The following is an 18468-nucleotide window of genomic DNA, read 5'->3' as shown; positions in this document are numbered from 1 at the left end:
TCATATGTATTTCCCTTACTGTTATCAATATCTATGAGCCAACATGAAATTATCATGAATTGTTGTCTGTAAATTGGATGTTTCATTTGACTTTTTTCTAAAGGTCTAAGAGTCTATAAAATAAAGTCCAAACATCTGAGGTATGTCAGTTACTTTCTAAATAAAATCATTAATTAACAGATTAATAACGAAATTTTCTTCTAAAACTCCCTGGGTTTGTAATAATAGGAGATGTGATGCATACGAGTACAAAATTCAAAGAGTTAGTAAAGTGCTCTTAACTTCTGAGTCATCTTTCTAGCCTCAAATTTTTGAATATAGTTTATGAAACATGCAAACATCCCAGTCTGAAAAAAATAGAAGAAAGCATGCAAACTTGAGTATTTCAGGTCAATATCCTAGAGGGAAAAAATGGGAGGCTCTTCACACCTGTCCTTAATTTGTGAGATCAAGAAAAGGTATACACTTGTGCCACTAGCAAAAAGAAAAGATCTAGTGTGGGCACATCTGTCTAAAAGAATTCTGAAAAAAATCTCAGAATTCAGCACTGGAGTGACTGGTAAATGTGTTTCCCCCTAAAGTTATCTAGTGTGCACCTTTCTTAAGAGAGAGAACAACAAAACATTCTTCAAAGACATGAAAAGCCAATGAGACATGGCTTCACTAAAGAAATGGTTTTTCTATAAGCAGCTCAAAGAAAATGGTAATGAATAAATTGTCTGACAAAGAATTGAAAGTAAGTGTTAAAAGGAAGCTCAGAAAATGATAAAAGTACGTTTATGTGCCCTTGAAAATGGCTCAAACAAAAACGTGAAATAAAGAGAGTGATTCAATAATGATACAAAGTCTCTAAAAATCCTGTAAATTTTAAAGTGGAAGAATACAATACATAGTAAAGAAAAAAATGTCAGAGTATCAAGTTTCAAAATTAGACCTGATGAAGGAAAAAAAATATAAAATAAATCTACAAGTCAAAGAGAATTTTTGGAAATTCTTCAGTCAGTGAAGAAAAAAACAAATGATCAATAGAAATAACCTGATGTTGAGTAAACACAAGATAACTAATATGCAAATCATAGCAGCCTCAGAAAGTGAAGACAAAGGAGTACAAATTATAAAGAAAAACTATAAAAATTTGAAGATCTAGGGGAGAGAAAAGCATATGCAGGTGCATGAAGCTCAAAAGTTCCTAGGAGAATAAATCTAATGAAATATTCACTAGTATGTATTATTAAAAAATGTCAAAAATCAAAGAATGCATTCTGAAAGCTTCAAGAGACTTGTCATATAAAATAAACCACCATAATATTATCATTGGATTTCCTAATACTAATTTGCTAAGAAAGGAGTGATGGGCTAATATATTTTGAGAAAAAAGATTAGGAAGGAAGTCAGAGGGAGAGAGAAAGAGAGAAAGGGAAGAGGAAAGAGTAGGAATAAGAGAAGATGATGTTGAAAAGAACAAGAAGGGAAAAAGGAGGAGGGGAGTGGAAGGAGAAGGAAGCAAAAGAAGAGGAGGAGGAAGAAGAGGGGGAGGAAAGGAAGAAAGGAGAGGTAGAGGAAGAAGGCTAAGGGGAGGAGGAAGAGAATTACAGAAAGGGAAGGAGGAGAAGGAGAAGAAAAATAGCTCTCAATCAAAAATCCTTTTAAAAAAATCTGACAAGGCTAGTTTTCATAAATTAAGTACATCCTGGTGATGTGAGTAGCAGTCCAGTCATCCTTGATCCACATCTAGTATCTTGCTATGAGTGAGTACATACCATGTTTGTCTTTCTGAGTCTGGATTACCTCACTCAGGATGATTTTTTCTAGATCCATCCATTTGTCTGCAAACCTCATGATGTCATTGTTTTTCTCTGCTGAGTAGTATTCCATTGTGTATATGTACCACATTTTGTTTATCCATTCTTCAGTCGAAGGGCATCTAGATTGTTTCCATGTTCTGGCTATTACAAACAATGCTGATATGAACATAGCTGAACAAGTGCTCTTGTGGTGTGGTTGAGCATTGCTTGGGTTTATGCCCAAGAGTGGTATAGCTGGATCTTGGGGGAGATGGATTCCCAATTTTCTAAGAAAGCGCCATATTGATTTCCAAAGTGGTTGTACAAGCTTGCATTCCCACCAGCAGTGGAGGAGAGTTCCCCTAGCTCCACATCCTCTCCAGCATAAGGTGTCTTCAGTGTTTTTGATCTTAGCCATTCTGACAGGCGTAAGGTGGTATTTCAGAGTTGTTTTGATTTGCATTTCCCTGATGATTAGGGATGTTGAGCAATTCCTTAAATGTCTTTCAGCCATTTGAGTTTCCTCTGTTGAGAATTCTCTGTTTAGTTCTATAGCCCATTTCTTAATTGGACTGTTGGGCATTTTGATGTCTAATTTCTTGAGTTCCTTATATATTCTGGATATCAGTCCTCTGTCAGATGTGGGGTTGGTGAAGATCTTTTCCCATTCTGTAGGCTGTCGCTTTGCCTTGTTGACCGTATTCTTTGCTCTACCTACCTGGAAAACAGGACCCCAAGAAAGACACAGGGATCGCCCAATGACAGAGAAATGGAATGAGATCTACATGAACAGCCTGGACATGAGTGGGGGTAGTGAAGGGCGAGGGTCAAGGGAAAGAGAGCTTGGGGGAGCGGGAGATCCCAGCTGGATCAACAACAGAGAGGGAGAACAAGGAATAGGAGACCATGGTAAATGAAGACCACATGAGAATAGGAAGAAGCAAAGTGCTAGAGAGGCCCACAGAAATCCACAAAGATACCCCCACAACAGACTGCTGGCAATGGTCAAGAGACAGCCCGAACTGACCTACTCTGGTGATGGGATGGCCAAGCACCCAAATTGTCGTGCTAGAAACCTCATCCAACTACTGAGGGATCTGGATGCAGAGATCCATGACTAGGTCCCGGGTCGATCTCTGGGAGTCCAATTAGCCTAAATGAGGAGGGTTTATATGAGCGAGAATTGTTGAGACCAAGGTTGGATAAAACACAGAGACAAATAGCCAAACGAACGGAAACACATGAAATATGAACCAATGGCTGAGGGGTCACCAATTGGATCAGGCCCTCTGAGTGGGTGAGACAGTTGATTGGCCTGATCTGTTTGGGAGGCATCCAGGCAGTGGGACTGGGTCCTGTGCTCATTGCATGAGTTGGCTGTTTGAAACCTGGGGCCTATGCAGGGTCGCTCGGCTCGGCCTGGGAGGAGGGGACTGGACCTACCTGGACTGAGTCTACCAGGTTGATCTCAGTCCTTGGGGGAGGCTTTGCCCTGGAGGAGATGGGAATGGGGGGTTTGCTGGGGGGAAGGTGAGGGCGGTAGGAGGGGGGAGAACAAGTGAATCCGTGGCAGATATGTAGAACTGAATTGTATTGCAAAATAAAAATTTAAAAAACAAAAACAAAAACAAAAAATAAATAAATAAATTAAGTACATCACCATTAGACATGCCTTAGAAGAGATGCCAAACTGAATTATTTAGGCTGGGAAGAAACCACAGCAGTTAGTAACATAAAAACTCATGGAAGTTTAGAATTGACTATTAAAGGAGAAATCTGGTAAGAAGGCTTAGGAACAAAGTAACTATAAAATGTTTAGAAAATAATGTACAAAATGGCAGTGAGAAGACCCTACTTATCACCAACTCCATAAATTGAATTAGTTAAATTCTTTAATCAGAAGACACAGAGTAGATGAATAGATTTTAAAACTAAAACAATTATTCAGATTTATGTTGCCTATATGAAATATACATCAAATTTAAGAAAATGTATAATCTGCAAAGGAAAGGTTGTAAAAAGGCATTTCATATCCAGAGTAGAGATGCACTATGCCCCGTAAAATGGACTTAAAGTAAAAAGTGTTCCAATAGTCAGAGTGCCACAGAATAATGATAAAGGGGTGACTTCATTTGATCTTAACCAAAAGGTCTAAAGTGATAAGGAAGCAGTGACTTTATTAAGAAATCATAACAAATGGAAAAGTCCATAAATATAATATGGGATCACTTGAATAAATGAAATATTAACCAATCTGGACTAAGAAAAGTCATTCTAATAACACATGGAGATTTGATACTCCAATTTTCACAATGTGTACATTATTTATACCTGAAAGTATGTAGTATCATCGGAGTTGAGGAACATCTTGGGACAAATGGACCTAAGAGAGGTACTCAAAACTTTCTACCCAACAGTAGCAGGAAAAGGATCTAAAGCTCAAAAATGACATTTTTTTCCAACAGAATACATACTAAGCCATAAAAGTCTTGAAATGTTTCCAAAGGCTGCAACCATATCTAGTAACCTTCCCAATTACAATGTTGTAAAATTAGAAATCAGTAACATGAGGAAAACTGGAATTATTATAAACACATGAAAATTTAACAATATACTTATAAAAACAAATGAGTCAAGAAACTTCAAAAGGGAAATCAAAACTTTGGTACAGATATAAATAAAAATACAACAAATCGGATTGGGGATTTAGCTCAGTGGTAGAGCGCTTGCCTAGCAAGCACAAGGCCCTGGGTTCGATCCTGAGCTCCAAGAAAAAAGATAAAATACAACAAATCAAAATTTATGAGATCCAGCAAGACAAATTGTAAGAAGCAGGGCTGATGCACACCCCTAATCACAGCAATTGAAAGGCAGATGCAGACTGATCTCTGCGAATTTAAGGACAGTCTGGTCTATGTGGAGAATTCCAGGCCAGGCAAGGCCATAAAAAGTTAAAATAAAATCATAACAGAAGTAAAATAAGTTGTGAGAAGAATGGTTAGAGTAATGAGTGCCTATACAGCAGTAAGAGAACCATCACAGACGGTTAACCTCAAAGAATGAGAAAAGGTATAATCGAAGCTTAAAATCAGCAGAAAGGATAAAATAGCAAAGACCGTAGATAAAATGAATCTAGAAACCAATTGAAAATGAATAACATTTATTTATGTTGCTAGAAAAGAACATTTAACCTATTGATAGCTAACAAAAGAGACCACGAGATCATGGGGTATCCTGGGTCTAGGATGAATAATTAAAGTCCAACAAGAGAGATAATCTAGAAGGAGATTAATTGCTAGGTGCCTGCCACTAAGATCAACTCATGTAAAAATAGAAAATCTGAAGAGAACAATGAAGTTTCTCAACAAGTAAAAGGGTCTCCCTGGTAGACTCTAACCAATATTTAAAATAATTAGTTCCGAAGCTTTTCAAATACTTCCAAAACTTAAAAAGATACTTCTAAAAACTAATTTTATAGAAAATAAACACACAAACCAAAAACCTAAACATTTAGAAGGTCTCATTTTTTCTAGGTTATCATTATCCCAACTAAAGCAAGAAAAGTATAATACAAGAAACAATAATAACAGATCAATACCCTCTATGAACAACAATTGCAAACAATCTTCAACACAATACCAGAAAACCAAATTCAATAGACCTTTAAAAAGTAAGATTTATCCCTAGTTTGCAAGAGTGATTCAGAATATTCCCCATAAGATCCTATACCACATGGGGGAGGGGCTTCAAGGTCCCATCCTTCCCTGAGGATTTGAGAGGAATTAATGGTTATTGGAAAAAAGACATTTTCTTCATTGGGGTAACCATTGGTAAGTTGTCTATGCTCTTGTATATAACTCCTTACACATATTGCTGTAATAATTCTTAATTAAATTCATTATGTCACGTACGAAAGACATGAAGGCAGAAGCTGGACTAGATAGGAAGATGAAGGGAAGATGTATATATACATATATATGTATGTATAAGAATATAATGAAATCCACTATTCTGTATAATTAATACATGCTAATAAAAACAAAGAGAGAAAGAAATATAACAAAATGATTGTAATATGAGAAATTATGGTGTATTTATGTCCTATAAAGCAATTTTTAATTAGAAATATTGTATCATTACTATTTTTTTCAAGTTTAAAAAGGGACAAAAATATGATCATCTTAAAAGAGTCAGAAAAAGTATTTAAAAAAAAAACTGAACAACTTTTACCATAAAATATTCCAACAAGTTAGGTATAGGAGGAGTGTGCCTCAACTTGATCAAGTCCATATATGATAAACCAACACTTAACATATTATTCAAGGGTAAACAGATGAAAACCTTTCCTCCAAGATCAGGTACAACACAATGTTCTTTTCAACATTATGCTAGAAGATTTGCTTCAGAATTCAAGCAAGAGAAAAAATTTAAAGGAATCTATGTCAAAACAGTGAAATTATATCTGCTCATAGATGTCATGAACTCTAAACAAGCCACAGAAAACTATTACAGTAAGTAAATAAACAAGGACCAATGTTGCATTATACCCAAACAGCATGCAGTATTTTACTGGGCTTCTATACAGAAACAAGGGACTTCCCAAGACAGAGCTCTGGAAAATATCCCATTTATAATGTTAGTAAAGGAATAAATTATTTAGGATTAAATTTAACCATGGACATAAATGGTCTGTTCACTAAAAAACATAAATTATTATACAAAGAAAATGAAAAGCCAGGCGGTGGTGGTGGCACACGCCTTTAATCCCAGCACTCAGGAGGCAGAGCCAGGCGGATCTCTGTGAGTTCGAGGCCAGCCTGGGCTACAGAGTGAGATCCAGGAAAACCAAAAAAAAAAAAAAAAAAAAAGAAGAAAGAAAGAAAATGAAAGCACAAATAAATGGAAAGCCATCTTATATTCAAATTGGAAGAATTAATACTGTTAGGATATCAAAGTTGTCCAAAATAACATAAACATTCTTATCAAATACCAATGGATTTTTTGAAAAAATAGAAAAAATAATGTAAGATTTGTATGAAACCACAAAAGACTTCTAATAACTAGAGTCATTTTGAGCAAGAATAAAGCTTACAACATCACGCTTTTTGGTTTCGCATTGTTACTATGTTGCACTAGTGGTACAGATAGAAAAATAGACACTAGACCAATGGAAAAGAATGAATAATTTAGAATAAGTCCATATTTAAGCACATTGATTAATTGCTTTTAGTATTCAAGATACACATTGGGAAGGATAGTCTCTTCAGTGGTGTGGAAGAACTGGATGGCCACATACCAAAGAATCAAATTCAACCTTTATAGCATACATAGAAATAACTCAAGATAAATGCATGACTTTGCTATAAGACCTGCATTTGTGAAACTGCTCTCAGGAAAGACAGACATAGATGTCCTTTGCAATGTGCTCTTGGATGTGACATCAAAGCTTAGTCAATGAAAGTAAAAATAAAACCAAAACCTTTCAGCCCAGGATAATGAACTATCAACAAGGTAAGAAGGAAATTCAATGAATGGACGAAATGTCTGCAAATCACATCCTCAACAGAGGCTTCATTTATCCAAAATACGTAAGGTATTCATATAGTTCGGTGTAGTAAACATCTTAATTGAAAATTACCAATGGTAGTAATCTGTGTAGGGAGATATTCAAATGGCCAACAGACCTATGGAAAATCATGCTTCATTTGATGAGTCCCTAGGTGAACAATTCAAAACCATTGGAATGTATTACTGGAAAGTAAAAAGATATGTCTTCACAAGGATGTGGAGAAAAAAAAAAACTCCCTGTATTCTGGTGATGGGAGGGACATGTAGCCATCATGAAAACCCAAAGCAAGTGCCTCAAAAATTTTTAAATATACCCATTGTATGCCTCAGCAATCCTAGTTAGGAAAATGTGTTCAAAGAAATAAAGTCACTATGTTAAAGAAATATTTGTATTCCCATGTTCATTTCTGTGCAATTCACAATAGTTAAGGTATGGGAAAAACCTAGTGTTCATATGTGTTGCTATAGAAACGAATAGCTACAGGAAATATAAGAGTATCTTTAAGCCACAAAAACAGAGAAATCTTCCCATTTGTAAAACATGGATGGAATTCAGGGACATTTTACTAACAGAAATATACCAGGCACAAAAAAGATAAGTACTATACAAAATCATTTACAGAAATATCTCAAAAAATTGTTCTGAAAGTGACAAAGCAATATTGATGACCTGTGTTTGGAAGATGAGGAAGGAGCAGTCTATGCATCAAAGGGTACAAACTTTTAATTACAAGATAAATTAACTTGGAGAATAATAAACAACTCAATTAATATAGCTAATAACAATGGATTGTCTCCTTGTTATTAGTAAAGGGTGGATATCAAATGTTCTCACCAGGTACATAAGCGTAATAGCACAAGGGTAACTATGTGGAATGATGGATATGTTAATTAGCTTGATTGGGACATCATGTTACAACATATATGTATATCAAATCATCACACTGTAGCACCTGTACACATGCAATTTTTGTTTGTCAATTATAGCTCAGTAAATCTGGGGGCAGAGAGAAAAGATTCATCACAACTGATAGTCTATCTCATTCAGCTGCCCAGGTGGGTTACTCAATGAAAAGGATTGTAAGATGTTCAAAAGTAGACTTCCCAGTAAAGCTTCTGGTGTGATGAGAGCAATGACAAGCAAAGTGTCCAGTGTCCTCTGCTGGATGTCTTGGGCACATTTAAAGTCTCAAGTAAATTAGTTATGAATGTCAGTCAGCATACCGATGCACTAATGAAGATTAACAAAGAGCTCAGAAGAAATTGAGCAACTGAGCTGGAAACAGAGTGATTGATGCTGTGATGGTGCTAAAAGGCCTATTGAGAAAACTCATCTTTCAACACTCTTCAATAGGCATGCAGAGCTGAAATAAATGTAGAGCTCTAGATCTTCCACTTGACTTAACAGCAGATTGAAAGTGGTTTTCAATAGGTGGAGATATATTACTCAAGGATGTTACCAATGCCATTAGTAATTATGAATATCAATACCCATTTGCCATGTTGAGTGCTTGCCCTTTATCTACCCATTCAACTTCTGCAGAGCAGCTACCCATATTTTATTAACTAGAAGTCAGGGCAAAGTGGGTGAAGGTAAGGCTGAAAGGTTAGTGGTGTAAAAGAAAGTCATACTAAATTCTGCTATTCTATTTGCTATGATAAGATAAAAAAATATATTCATTTATTTTCTTCCACCTAGCTACTTCCAGTGAAAGAAAGGTGATGGGAGTTTCTCCTACAAACCTTCTGTGTATTCAGAACAAGCCCACCACACACACCTAACTTATGCAAATATAGGTCTTTAAACCACTGGACTTACCTGCTGTCATTGGGGATCTGCCTTCCCCATGGAGCTGCTTGTATTCCTTTCTCCAGGTCCGTCTGTCTTCAAACTAATGAAGTCAGAATGAATTCCTCTCACATTTTGAATTTTTCTTTTTTTTTCTTTCTCTTACCAGAGACCTCTGACTTTAGAGGATCTATCATACAGTTCTTGTTTCCTAGCAACTTGGAATGTTAGTTACTTCTACACAATTCTTCCTCAGTAGTACCCATATTGCTTGACTGAATAATCAGAGAGAATGTTGGAGAGTTTTCCCCATTGAATAACCAGATATTTGAAATACGTGATGACAGTTTTTAAAGGAACTATGCAAATTTATAACTTAATGGTTTCATTTGAAGTGCCCTTCAAAGTTGGTGTCAAAAGTTTCCAACACATTTTGCTCGACATTGTTTTTAATGATAAGAAATTGTATTTGATATTCAATCAGTTATACATATTTAATAGCCCAATTCTTCCAAAACAAAATTGGTATTTTTTTCTGGGAAGTACTAGGTCAATTTATAAGCCTGGAGTTAGTTGCTGGTATCTCTCTCCATCATTGTTTACTCTGTTTTTATGAGCTTCAGTTTCTGACCTTTTCAGTGTAAGAGTTAGGGAAGAGTGGCTTTTCTGTCATGATGTCACCTAAGTGCCAGGCAATGTAGTTCTCAAATTGCCATTTCTTCTTGTGGCATTAATCAGAGATTTTTCACATAATTTTCTAGTTTATTGTCCTTTCCTATCTGTTCTCTGAGCCCACACAGACAACTAAAGAGGATCATATTGAGTGAGATGACTTTAACTTCACAACCCTTGTTCTGATTTAGGTCACTAATACAGTGCAGATACCTTTTGTCTTTGAGCCTGCCTAGAACTTTTCATGCATTGTCCTAACTTTTCAAAGCTCTGCTACTCTTCCTTCTATTTTACTTCAGAAAGGATGGAAAATAAATCCTTATTTTACTTAAGAAGGAGGAGGAAGAGGAGGAAGAGGAGGATGAGAAGGAGAAGAAGAGGAAGAAGAAGAAAAAAATGAAGAAGAAGAAGAAGAAGAAGAAGAAGAAGAAGAAGAAGAAGAAGAAGAAGAAGAAGAAGAAGAAGAAGAATTAGGACATTTAAGCAGAATATCCACAGATCCAGAGAAGCTTGTGAGCCTCATACTCCCAAGCTACTGTAGAGAATCCCATTGGATTCTCAAGGGCACCTTCTGTGAATGCCCTTTGGATTCTGTAGCTCACACAGGTTCTGAAGGCTTTTCACTCTGCTTTCTTTCCTACATTATTGGCGTTTGATTCTTTACAGAGTTGGTCTCATCTATGTACAGAAATGTATTTTTCTCTCCCTTCATTGATACATGTGTCCCTTAAGGCTTTTCAGAGGGATAAAACTCATAGGAAATTATATATATATATATATATATATATATATATATATATATATATATATATACACACACACACACACACACATATGAAGGACTGTATTATGGGAATTGACTCCACTGATCATGGAGACCTGAAGTTCCACAGTTTTCCATCAGCTGCATAGAGAAACAGGAAATCAGGGGTTACTGTTGAGACTGAACCAAAAACCAGTTCCAGGGATGCTGGTGGTATGATAGTCTGAGGCCCAAACACTAGGAGTCTGGGGCTGATGATAGAAGTGCTGGATTCCAAAGGCTCAACAACCTAGTGTTTTCTATTTAAGGGTAGAATAGATGGGTGCCCCAGTCCCAGAGGAGAGGAAAATCACTCCCCTTCCACTATTTTGTTTGTTCTATATGCCCTATTTTTATGACATCTACCTACTCTGGTTAGGGTATATTATCTTCTCTCTGCCATTCAAATGCTAATCTCTTCCAGAAACCTTTGTAGATAAATTAAAAAATAGTATTTTACCAACTATCCACATACTCTTTATCCTAGTCAAGTTGACATTTAAAATTTGCCTCCACACTTAACTCTCAGGTACTGATGACATGGCTATCTCACTTTACAGGAAGTTATTCTCTAAAAAGAATAATGAAGGTATAATCAGTTTTTGTGAACTTACATCCTCTTCCCAGACTGTCCATTGAGTAAGTCTGAAAATTATGCTTTTCTACCTTTATGATGTCCTGAGCAGTCAACCCCTTCCCTTTTGTAGCACTGTTGGTCTTACGTAGCGTGGCTTTCTCTCTGACCTGGATTACCGTTCTGCCTGTGTCCATAGTTGCCAGCTACAGCTTACTGTCAGCTCAATGGATGCCAGTGAATGCAGATTTCATCCATCATTGAAAACTTCTAAAAGCTCTTCCCTCCTGTAGAACAAAAGTTCAGAATGGCCCATGAAGCTCTACAGATGCTGATTTCTCCAGCTTCACTTTCTTGCTCTTGAGCTTGATTTCTCTGTGATGCGTTGCGACAACTGTCCTGTTTATGGTGTTAGGCAGCTGAAGCCACTTCTGCCTGTGTCCTTTGCTTTCACCTTTTGGTAAATCTTCTTTATGCTTACCTCTCATCATCTCCTTTGGGTCTTCTCAGCAAGACCTTGCTCTGACAGAAACACCCACAGCATTCTTCAAACTCTCTTACTTTCTGCTTTTGACTTTTCTCAAAGTATGTATTATATTCTAATTCATCACTTTTTTATCAATATTCTATAACAAACTATAGGAGAACAGAGAATCAGTGAGCTTTATTTTCTCTGTTATAGTTTTGACTATACATAAAACAAATATTTCCCATTTGTCTTCCATCCATATACATTTTATGTATGCACTTGATGTGAATTCTCTTTTTAGAATACATAAGATTTAAGTTTCAAATTTTGATATCTTTCAGGACAAAATATTTCAAAATTCTTTCTGTATTTTTTCTTTGATGCAGAATTGCTTAGAAGTATTTGGAATTATATAATATTTCCCTCCTCCACCAATCCTTTAGGATCTTCCTAGATAACACAGGATTGCTAATTAGTGTACATTTAAAGGAAAAAAGTATAATCTCCATTATATACAACCATTAAATTTCATTCAGAATGAGTGTATGGTCTAGAGTAAAGTTTCACTTAGACTGTGTTCTTTGTACAATAAAAAAGGAATATATATATATATGTATTAGATAAAGTGAAATATGAATGTTTGTAAAACAAAGTTGGTCATGACTGTTAGAAAACTCTGTAGATATTATCAAACTTGGGTTGGGGATGTTAGGATGGAACCATTTCTCACAATCAGTTTTGTGAAACCAGCAATGAAACTTGAGGCCTCTGTTAATCTGAAACTTTCTATTTAATTTTAATTTTTCCAGAATAGTTTTTGTTGGCTAAATGTTGATTTTCCTCTCCTCCTCCTCCTCCTCCTCCTCCTCCTCCTCCTCCTCCTCCTCCTCCTCCTCCTCATTTCTGATCCTCCTTGTCCTCCAGTTTGGGTTGTTTCTGTGAAAAGTGTTGTTTGTTTTCCTGGACTTGATACTGCTTCTTCCTTCTGCTAAGTGTTAAGCTCTCTTCCCTTGCTCCTTCCTGCCCAGATCTCTTTATGTATCCCAGGCTGGCCTGAACTGGAGAGCTTTTAGCCAAGGCCTTTCAAGAACTTGGATCAAAGGCCCGCACTATATACTGTTACTTTTAATCTTTTTTATTAATCATAGCCATATTTTTTATGTATAGTAGTTGCATATAGTGTGCTTAAATGAATTTTTGTTATTTTATGTTATTTGGAACTTACAAAACTTTTCAGATTTGTGCATTTTTTTAAATGTTTAAGAAATAATTCATGCATAGATAAGAAAAAGGTTTGCTATTCTGTCTATTTAAAGGTAAACATTTACTATAAATTATATTTGTAATTCTTTGAGATGAAACTTGAAGTAAGAAATAGGATATTTATAATTTTTATTTTAAGTAAAATAAGATAAGTGTAATTATGCCCAAAGTTTCATATCAATTATGAGAAAATAGTCACAAGTAAGAACATTTAGAAACTATAGTAAGAAAAAATAATAATTTAAAACAAATATAAATTTTTGAAAATCAAGCCAATACAAATCTTCATTAACAAACTGAGAAGAATAAACATTGAAAAATATATGGATTTTGAAGTGAATGATTTGTATCAAATTACATTAATTAACATGTACTGAGAATGGAGGTAGAGACAGACTGACTTTCCAGAGTTGGATCTTTCCTGTGACAGCTTCATTACTGATTTTCAAAAAGTCTAAGCAGGGGCCATGGATAGGAGTTTATAAGGAAGGTGCTACAGTTAAATAGAAATCAAAGATTTCCTTTCTATATTATTCTTTTGTGATTGTTAAGATTAATAGATTTTCTCTGATTTCAGAGTAATTGGAATCAAGATCAAAAGAGCAATTGCATGGTATATTTAAGCTTCAGTTGTAACATTTCAAAATAGGTAGCTTGTTGAAGTAAATTCTTCAGAAAGACATAACAATTGGGTTTAAAGATCCTTTCTTTATAGGATACCTTGAAATTAGTTTGTGCTTATCATATGAAGAACTTTTTAGCAAAAGAAAATAAATTAAAATAATGGATATTTTAAAATAAAATACTGTGACTACTAATATTTTAGAACATATCATGTGCTTCAGGCAAATAAATTTAATTAAACAAACTGAGCAGTTTTGTAGAAACAGCTGCAGTGTTCATCCATTTACAATGAGCCTTCGGTTCTGCAGGAAATAAATGAAAAGTGACAGCATAACCATTAAAGAACACATATTTGCTATTATGAACCAATAAATTTATTCAAACAAATGGAGAGTTAAAGGAAATTACTGGTGAACTGAGAAAATGAAACAATTGTATTAATCTTCTGTTATTTCTGCTCACTAACAATAATAAATCTGGTTGCTGTAGATAGAAAAGTATCCTCATTGTTATTTGAGAAAAAAATAATATAAAAGACCTCTTTTAACGTAACTATGAAATTTTGATTAGTCTTTTACAAATATGTTTCAAAAGTTTTTCATTGGGTCTTCAGCCAAGAATATTTAAAAAATTATATATCTCTATGAAATGAGAAAAAAGACAAGTTGCAGAATTCTTCTTTCACGATTTTTGTGTATTGCTCATTTTTTAAAATTATTTTTCATGCATAGCACAACTGTTAATAATTTGTCCCAAACAATGCTAATATTCAAAGGTGGCTTTAGTCTATAAGTAGAAGAGTTACTCCAAGAATATGAAATAAACATAGAGATAACTTGCCTGGCAGGCACAAAACAGATTATGTAGCCCACTATTCTGCTACATGAGAACATAAAGTGTGACTTGACTGAAAAAAGCTTTATCTGACTATATTAGATTCTTAAATATTTGGCCATATTTTTTGGCAAGTACCAATCCTCTGCTGAAGTAATTATATTCTCTATTAGTTAACAAACTTTCCACAAGGATCCATTTATTTCTTCCAGTTACAGCACTCATGGCTAACAATGAGTTATTTTCACATGTAAGTAGCTGGCAGAAAATTTCAGTAAAAGGCAAGATAATAAATATTTTGTAGGACAGATGGTCCGTAACTACTATTCAAATCCACAACAGCAGCTATAGATAATACATGAATGGGCATGGCTACATTCCAACAAAATTTTATTAATAAAAACAGGCAGTGAACAATAGATCTGGCCCATTTTACCTAGCTTTAAACCTTTGAAGAAGAACAATGACAATTTTATGCTGTTCATAAATCTTTGTGTGTATACAATCACATTATATTAAGCTGTATTATGAATTTATTAGCTTACGTGCAAGGTTGAAGGTCTTTATGTAAAAACTCTTCAGGTTCTCTTTATTTTTGTGTGGTCAAGCATGTTGGCAGAGTAATTTTTTTCATCAAATGTTTCTAATTCCAAGACCTCATGAAACTAGCACAGTAAATGGACAAAATTTGAAAAGTGTGTTTCCCAAGACCTTGGGTTCAACAGATACTTAGAGAAAATTGAGCTTACTATCAGCCTACTATTTGAATCTTGCATGATGATAGAAATTACTTGAGTCACAAAACATTGAAGTATGCAATATTCAGCAATAAGAAATGTTCTATCAAGCCAGGAAAAGAAATGGAGGGATTTTAGAAGCATATTATTAACGGAAAGAATTCCATCTGAAGATACCACCAGGTGGCGGTGGCGCAAGCCTTTAATCCCAGCACTCGGGAGGCAGAGCCAGGTGGACCTCTGTGAGTTCAAGGGTAGCCAGGTCTACAGAGTGAGATCCAGGACAGGCACCAAAACTACGCAGAAAAAACCCTGTCTCGAAAAACAAAACAAAACAAAACAAAACAAACTGTGTAATATTTGGTACAATGTTCTGAAAGATACAAATCAAATCAGTGTGGTAGGAAAACTTAGAGATAGCCAAATAGTGAGGCAAAGGAAGGAAAGATAGAGTGGATTACAGAGGATATTTAGGACAAGAAAGTTATTCTGCATGATATTATAATGGTAGGCTCATCTCAGTATATGTTAAACTTGTTAAAATTTATAGAACGTGCAACACAAGAATTTATGCTAATATAAATTGTTGATAATCATATGTCAATATAAAGTCATTACCTGTGACAAGAAGGAAGGTTGGCTGTGCATGAGTAAGTGCAGGGACATGGGTAACTGGGTACTTCCTAACTGATTTGGCTGAGAACCTAAAAATCACTATAAAATACATTCTTTTCAAAGAGTGAGCTTCATGTGCTCTTAAAATAATATTTGAGTTGAGACATCTTTAATTACTTTTAAGTTAGAACATCTAGGATTTGGCCAATGCTTATTTACCATTTGCAGTTGTAAGTACTCATACTATAGAATTTTTATGAATTTATAGAATAATTTATGCTTTATAAAAGTGGGAGAAATAAGTGTACTTTTCAAGATGACAGAAGATATTGAATTAAAATCTTAGGGTTTTTATTGTTCAAAAAACATTGGGAAACAATTTCTTCATGGCAACTAAACATGCTGACCTTTATTATGCTAATATCTCTACAGTCCCAGAAGAAATAATTTGTAATGCTAGTTTTCAGATATGCCCTTCACTATAAGCATGGGATTCGATTAAAATGCAATACCACAATAACTAAGTCTGCCTACCAAACCTATGAGGCTTCCTTGATTATTGATTTCATACTGCTGAGAAGTATATGCAAATCATTTTTATTTATTTATTTACCTATTTATTTATTTATTTATTTATTTATTTTTGTTTTTTTGAGACTGGGCTTCTCTGTGTAGCTTTGTGCCTTTCCTGGAACTCACTCTGTAGCCCAGGCTGGCCTTGAACTCACAAAGATCCACCTGGCTCTGCCTCCCGAGGGCTGGGATTATTAAATATGTTCCTTCCATGTGAGTATCCAGATCAGTTTTCTTTTTCTCTTTCTCTAAAGTGTTAAGTGTGTATATGTATATATATTTATATGTAGTTTACACAAAACTTTGGCTCTTCCCACCCTGTCTTCTGTGACACCCATAGAATGTCTTTGAGTCATGGACTGATTTGATAATCTAAAGAAAATTATTTTCTCTCTAGGATCATAAACACACCCAAAAATGGAGAAAATCTGCCACATAATTTCCTGATATTCATAGACTCCCCTAAATTTTATCCATGTAACCCAAATAATTTAAGCAATCTCTTTCAGGGTAGTCTCTGATGAGACCCCTGAGGCTTAGAACACAATGTAATTACAGTGAACACTGTAGATGCTTTTTGTAGGTCCCTGTCCCTAGTTTATCCCCTGTATTAACTTTCCCCAGCTCTCTGTACCCAATACTGAGCCTCTCTTTTGGAGAACTCTCTTGAGATAGTAGAATCATTTCACTCACTACTTCAGAGAACTGAAGAACTTCATAAGTACATATCTGTGAATCCGTAACTAAAATTTTTGCCTAATTTTGAGTATATTTTTAATTGGACAATTACAATTAAAGAATACAAATTATAAGATTTAATCAAAAATTTGATGTTTGGGAATTTTAAAGTTATTTAACAACTTATTTGAATTTTGAAACTTCTTCACCTTCTATTCTGCTGGACAACATACATTTTGCTTCTGGTTAAATTTTAGAAGTGTAATCTATAAATGTTCTATGTGACCTATTGAAGAGAAAACTCATTTCATTAAAACTAACCATATTATACTTCAGCCATTCTTTAAAAAAATCATTAAAAATCTTGCCTCAGCAGTCTGTGAAGACATATGCCTGCAATATGTCTTTTGAGAGGAGAGGGCAAGAAGTTCAGGACTTCAAAATCAAACTCAACTTTGAGACCAGCCTGAGCTACCTGAAACCCTGCCTCAAACAAACAAAACAAAAAGGTACTGTATTCAGAAATATTCTTTAACATGTTCGTATCATGTATATTGAGTTTTCACAACATTCCCTCCATTATCTTCTCCCATTTCCCACTTTCTCCCACTGAGACTCATGAACTCACTGAAGCTGTAGTTACCAGCACAAAACTGGACACGCTACTGTCATACATGAGGAGGGGCTCATGAAGCCCCACCCCTTACTGAAAGATTGTGGTGCTAGGAGAGGGTTGTCATTTTCTTCAATGATATTGCTTATGTTCTAGTAAATAACCCTCTGCTCATGCTCAACCATAATTTAAGTGGATTAAAAATATATCAAAGTCAGAGGGGGCTTGTTGAGAAGAAGGCTTTCAGTGGGTGAGATTGGGGATAGACAGGATAATAGAGAGTAAAGACTTAGTATGTTCATGTAAGAATGAAGAAAGAAATACTTGTCTCAAAATTACTACTTTTTGTACAATTTGTTGATTCACTTGAACTATTTCACAAATAGAGATGATATAAATAATAATTTGTCATCTGTGGATGCAGTTCAGCTTTAGGACAGTAAAACAAAAATGTAATTCTACTGATTCTAGATGTGAAGATACTGAAACCCAGTGAATATAGGTCATTTCTAGAAACTCAAGAAGGTTGAAATGTGACTCATGTCATTGCTGCTGGATAAAACTCACAGCAAAGGAAACTTAAATTTCATCTATGCAGAATCTTAGTGCAGTTTACAATAAACTTGAAGTATGTAATTTCACTTTTCTATGATACATTGTAATGATACTATTTGATATCCATGAAGTACTGCAGTTAGGTGCTTTGGTATAGATGGAAACCCCACAACCAAGTCTAACAGTCTCTTTTGTTCTTTTCTCATCTCAAAGTAAATCTAATTGTGATTTCAATATATTATGAGAAGAATATTTAAACTTTTTTTCAATTAACTGGTTGTCTTTCCTAAGCAAAGGTATAATTAAAATTCAGAAGGT

The 18468-nt window shown here is 35.0% G+C and overlaps 1 long non-coding RNA gene across 3 annotated transcripts in view; it reads right to left on the bottom strand.

The window, feature by feature from the left end:
- LOC131924390 (uncharacterized) overlaps positions 1–9272 on the bottom strand; it is a 44549-nt gene extending 35277 nt beyond the window's left edge. For all 3 annotated transcript variants that reach the window (XR_009382878.1, XR_009382877.1, XR_009382880.1), the window contains exon 1: positions 9172–9272. This is a non-coding gene — a long non-coding RNA (uncharacterized LOC131924390). The remainder of the gene's footprint in view (positions 1–9171) is intronic.
- Between the last annotated feature and the right edge of the window lie 9196 nt (positions 9273–18468).

Source organism: Peromyscus eremicus, chromosome 14 (assembly GCF_949786415.1).
Source record: "Peromyscus eremicus chromosome 14, PerEre_H2_v1, whole genome shotgun sequence".
Taxonomy (NCBI): domain Eukaryota; kingdom Metazoa; phylum Chordata; class Mammalia; order Rodentia; family Cricetidae; genus Peromyscus; species Peromyscus eremicus.
The sequence above is the reverse complement of the archived record's forward strand: the minus strand, read 5'-3'. Positions and strand labels throughout refer to the sequence as shown.